The sequence below is a fragment of the Cavia porcellus genome, unplaced genomic scaffold, assembly GCF_034190915.1.
Source record: "Cavia porcellus strain 051 isolate PalLab524CR breed Dunkin Hartley unplaced genomic scaffold, mCavPor4.1 scaffold_3, whole genome shotgun sequence".
NCBI lineage: Eukaryota > Metazoa > Chordata > Mammalia > Rodentia > Caviidae > Cavia > Cavia porcellus.
Window position 1 is genome coordinate 25,527,367 of NW_026947486.1, and position 6,000 is coordinate 25,533,366.

Genomic DNA, 6,000 nt, shown 5'->3' on the forward strand with positions numbered 1-6,000 from the left:
GACCCTGAAAAATAGTAATTTGGGAAGAAAAGAGAGAAGTACTCTCCAATAACAAGGAAGAATCTGACAGGAAAATTAAAACCTACAGAGAATTTGAAGAGACAGAAAACAATGCAGAAAAGGGAAGAGACAATCTGTACTTTCTCCACAGTTCCTGGTTCATGGCTCATGATACAGAAAGACTGAACCTTTAGCAAGAAAGTAAAAGCTTGACACTTCAGTGGGATTCAGAGTAACATGGTGGTGAAACAGACTGGTGGGTGCTGTGAGCTGCAAGGAAAGTGTGGGTTTCTGTTCCCACATGAGTTCTTAGACCTGCAACAGTTGGTGACTGTTGTCCATGTATCTGACATAACCCCTAAAAAGAGTGCTTGGTTGGATGCCATTCTGGGGAAGAGTTGACTATTTGAACCTGAGACTCAGATCAGCACCAGAATGACTTCAATTCAGGGCCCATAGTGGCTGGATGAGAGACAGCCCCATAGACAGCCATTGTCAGCACACTGTAGTCAGGCCAGAGAGTTCTAAGGGATTTAAGCTAAATCACATGGGCTCTGCCCCCACAACCAGAGGCTAAGCTCAGCCTAAACTACTCTGGATTTTAAATTCATGACACTGGCATCCTCATCCTAATCCTACTGCTTGCTGGTGTCTGAATACAGCACAAATCTGGGGTTGGACTGCCTTCTTTATCAATGTTAATATGGACACTGCTCCAGAACTGTAGAACTTGAAAGAAAAAAAAAAAAACATAGTATCACTGAGAAATTTTTTTCTTCTGTTTTTGTGAGTTTATTGTTGCTATTTATTTGCATTTTGGGTTTTTTTTGGGGAGGGGGTTGTGAAGCGTTTTTTCCCCTAGTTTTTTCATCTTTCCTTTTATCTTTCCTTTTTCATCAGTTTGTTAAGGCTTGAAGAACTTTCCTTTGCCATTTTTCCTTACTTCTCATCTTTTTTTTGTTATTTTTTCCTCTTCATCTTTTTATTTTATTTATTTTTTTTTTGGTACCAGGAATTGAACTCACGACCTTGCCCTTGCCTGACAGGCACTGTGCCACTGAGCTATATCCCCAGCCTTCATCCCCTTTTAATCTTTAACTTTTTCTTATTTTAATCCCTATATAGCTTTTTACAACTTTTTCTTTTTTACATGTAATCAGTTTTTTCTTAACTCTAATTCTATAAACACCCTTCTATTCCTAAGTTAGATCCTTTGTACCATATGTCTCTCTTACTTCTCATAGAAATTAAGGCATCGGCCTAGCCATCGGTGTACAGAGTAGGAGCTGAGCAGATCTGGGGTGCCTGGATCGGCCCCTCCGTGTGTCTGGAGGACTGTGGATATCTCTGCAAGCAGGGAGGGATCGCAGGTTCCTGAGGCACCGTGGCCTGTGGTGAGTGCTCAGGACACTCTGCCCAAATCTCAGACTGTTCCGGACCCTCCAGGCTTCTGGGTGCAGTGAAGTGGAGTAGTGGGTTAGAGGCCTCTACATCCACCTCCCCATCCTGGCTGCACTTGGAGAACTGCTGAGCTTCCGATGGGTGGGCGGGCCCACACTATCCCCAGAGGCCAGCCTGTTTTGGTGGCACGCCTAGCCATCGGTGTGCAGAGGAGGAGCTGGGCGGATCTGAGGTGCCTGCATCGGCCTCTCTGTGTGTCTGGAGGACTGTGGATATCTCTGCAAGCAGGGAGGGATCACAGGTTCCTAAGGCACCACGGCCTATGGTGAGTACCCTACCCGGCTGCGATTGAAGAGCTGTGGAGCTTCCAAGGGGCAGGTGGGTGCACAGTGTCCCTGAGGCCCAGCTTGTCTGGAACTGTGGAGTTCTGAGCAGGCAGAGGAGGGCCATTGGTTCTGCAGGCCCAATGGCTTGGGGTAGCGTGGTACCAGAGTCTCAGTAGCTGCAAACGTAGAAGGGGATTTTCAACAGACCCTGAGGAAGCTTTCAAATAACACATGAAACACAGAAATATAGGAAAATGACAAAAAGAAAGACCAAATTACAACCTCAAACCTCCAGCACATCTCAAGAAACCCTAGGAGCAATGTATATAGAAGAAAATATATCCCATCCACCTCAAATATCGGACACAATAGCTACTGAAATTGACAAGCAACTCCAGGAAGCTTTAAAGAAATTCAAACACAAAATAATCTCCCAGATAAAAGAAGAAATGATAAAAGAAATGAAAGAGATTCTGAATATATCTAAAGAAAACACAGATAAAAAATAGGAGGAACTAAACAAAAAGATAGAATACCTAGATAAGCAATATAAGAAACAAACACAATACATAATGCAGATGCACAGAGATATACAGGAAATAAAAAACTCCACTGAAAGTTGTAAAAACTGCCTTAATGAAACTGAAAATAAAATTTCAGACCTTGAATACAGGATTGCAGCTAATGAACAGGAAAGGAAAGATCTTTTAAAAATAACAAGGAATTAGGAAACAACAAGTCAACAACTGCAAGATGATGCAAAGAAGAATAACATAAGAATGATAGGGATTAATGAAAAAGAAGGAGACAACATAAAGGATGTCAAGAGGATATTTAGAGAAGTAATAGCTGAAAATTTCCCAAGCATGAGATCAGAAACTGACATCAGGAAGCATATAGAATTCCAAATAGTCAAAATCAAAATAAAACTACACCCAGATATATAATAATCAGCATCCCAGAAATCCAACACAAGAATAGATTATTAAAAGCTGTCAGAGAGAAAAGACAGATCACTTATAAAGGAAAACCTATCAGAATCACAGCAGACTTCTCATCACAAATAATAAAGTCATGAAGAGCATGGAGTAAAGTATTCCAGATCCTAAAGCAAAATGATTTCCAACCGAGACTGATATATCCTGCAAAACTATCATTCAAAATAGATGGTGAAATATGATACTTCCATGACAAAGAACAGCTGAAGAACTTCATGAACACCAAACCAACACTGCAAAAAATATTGAAAGACAGTTTAGATACACAAAGGAAAAAACCACTAAGCAAAGCAAATAATTAAACAGAACAGAAGATAAAGATGCAACAGCAGAGAGATAACATTCCTACAATAAACCAGCATTTAACAGTAATAATCATTAATGTAAATGATCTCAATGCACCAATCAAAAGAAACAGACTAGCAGAATGGATCAAGAAACAAAATCCAACCATATGCTGTTTACAGGAAACCCATCTAACCCAGAAGGATACTCACAGACTGAAAGTCAAAGGATGGAAAACAATTCTTCATGCAGCAGGAATCCAAAAAAAAAAGGCAGGAGTAGCCATTCTGTTTGCAGATAACGTGAACTTTAAACCAACAATGACCATAAAGAACAAAGAAGGTCACTACATACTCGTAAGGGGAAAACTCCAAGAGGAAGAGATAACTATCCTAAATATATACACACCAAACTCCAGAGCACCCAGTTATATAAAACAATTATTAATAGAAATGAAAACTCAAATTATCAGTAATACAATTGTAACAGGAGACCTTAATACGCCATTGACACCAAGGGACAGATCAACCAGACAGAAAATGAGCAAAGAAATAACAGAACTGAATCACACCTGTGAACAAATGGATTTGATAGACATATACAGAATGTTCCACCCAACAACATCAGAATACACATTCTTCTCAGCAGTACATGAATCATTCTCTAAAATAGACCATATATTAGCTCACAGAACATATTTAAACAAATGCAAAAGAGTTGAAATCATCCCTTGCATGTTATCGGATCATAGCGCTCTGAAATTAGATATTAATGATAAAAGATACTGCAAAAATCCCGCAAACACATGGAAACTGAATAACACACTCTTGAGTAATCAGTGGGTCACAGAAGAAATTAAAGAAGAAATTAAACAATACCTAAAAGAAAATGAAAATGCAGATACAACTTACCGGATTTTGTGGGATGCAATGAAAGCCGTCCTGAGAGGAAAATTTATTGCACTGAGTTCCCACATCAGGAAAACAGAACGAATACAAATAAATAACTTGATGCTACACCTCAAACAGCTAGAAAAAGAAGAGCAAGTCAAGCCCAAAGCCAAAAGAAGAGAGGAAATTATAAAAATCAGAGCAGAAATCAATGCAATAGAGACTAAGAAAACAATCCAAAGAATCAATGAATCAAAGAGTTGGTTCTTTGAAAGAATAAATAAAATCGATAAGCCCCTAGCCAACCTTATTTTAAAAAGGGAAGAAAAAGCTCAAATTCATGCAATAAGAAATGAAAAAGGTGAAATCACTACAGACCCAATAGAAATACAGAAGATCATCAACACCTATTTCGAAAACCTCTACTCTCAAAAGTTTGATAACACAGAAGAAATAGACAGATTCTTAGAAGCATATGAAGTACCAAAGCTAGATCAAGAGGATGTAAAACTGTTGAATAACCCAATCTCTGTTAATGAAATTGAAAATGTAATTAAGTCCTTACCCACCAAGAAGAGCACAGGCCCAGATGGATTCACTGCAGAATTCCACAAGAAATACAAAGAAGACCTAATGCCAAGATTCCTCAAACATTTAATGAAATTGAAAGGGAAGCAATCCTTCCTAAGTCATTCCTGGAAGCAAATATTACTCTAGTACCAAAACCTGAGAAAGACCCAACTAAAAAAGAGAACTATAGACCGATCTCCCTAATGAACACAGATGCAAAAAACCTCAATAAAATATTGGCAAATAGGATCCAGCAAATCATCAAGAAGATTATACACCATGACCAAGTGGGATTCATCCCAGGAATGAAAGAATGGTTCAACATACGTAAATCAATAAATGTAATCCACCATATCAATAAAGCCAACAATAAGAATCACATGATCATTTCTATAGATGCAGAAAAAGCCTTCGATAAGGTCCAACATTTATTCATGATAAGAACTTTACAGAAAATTGGAATAGATGGTCTTTACCTCAATATAATAAAGGCCATTTATGACAAACCAACAGCCAGCATCATACTAAATGGCCAAAAATTGAAAGCCTTTACTTTAAAATCAGGCACAAGACAAGGATGTCCTTTATCACCACTCCTATTTAATATAGTACTGGAAGTACTAGCCAGAGCAATTAGGTAAGAAAGAGAAATAAAAGGGGTAAAGATAGGAAAAGAAGAAGTTAAATTGTCATTGTTTGCAGATGACATGATTCTCTACATAGAAGACCCCCTAAACTCCATTGAAAGACTCTTAGATACAATAAATAAATTCAGTAATGTGGCTGGATACAAAATCAATATTCAGAAATCAATAGCATTCCTATACACGAACAACAAAATCACAGAGAGGGAAATAAGAGAAACTGCACTCTTCACATTAGCAAGCAAAAAATGAAATATTTAGGAATTACTCTTATGAAAGAAGTGAAAGACTTATACAGTGAAAATTATAATACACTGAAAAAAGAAATTGAGGATGATCTCAGAAAATGGAAAGACATCCCTTGCTCATGGATAGGAAGAACAAACATTGTGAAGATGGCCATTCTCCCAAAACTGTTATCCAGATTCAATGCAATCCCAATAGAAATACCATCAACATACCTTATAGATCTAGAGAAATCACTCCTAAATTTCATCTGGAACCAGAAGAGACCTAGTATAGCAAAGGCAATTGCAAGCAGCAAAGACAAAGCAGGAGGCATCACAATCCCTGACTTGAAGTTATACTACAAAGCAACAGTAGTAAAATCAACATGGTATTGGAATCAAAACAGAGCCATAGATCAATGGAATAGATTAGAAGATACAACCACAACTACAAACACACTAAACCACCTTATCTTTGATAAAGGAGCCAAGCAGGTTCATTGGAAGAACGACAGTCTCTTTAAAAAATGGTGTTGGAAAAACTGGCTCTCCATTTGCCGAAAACTAAAGCTAGACCCATGTCTATCACCATGTACTAAATTAAAATCTAAATGGGTCAAAGATCTGAATATTAAAACAGAAACACTAAATCTATTGGA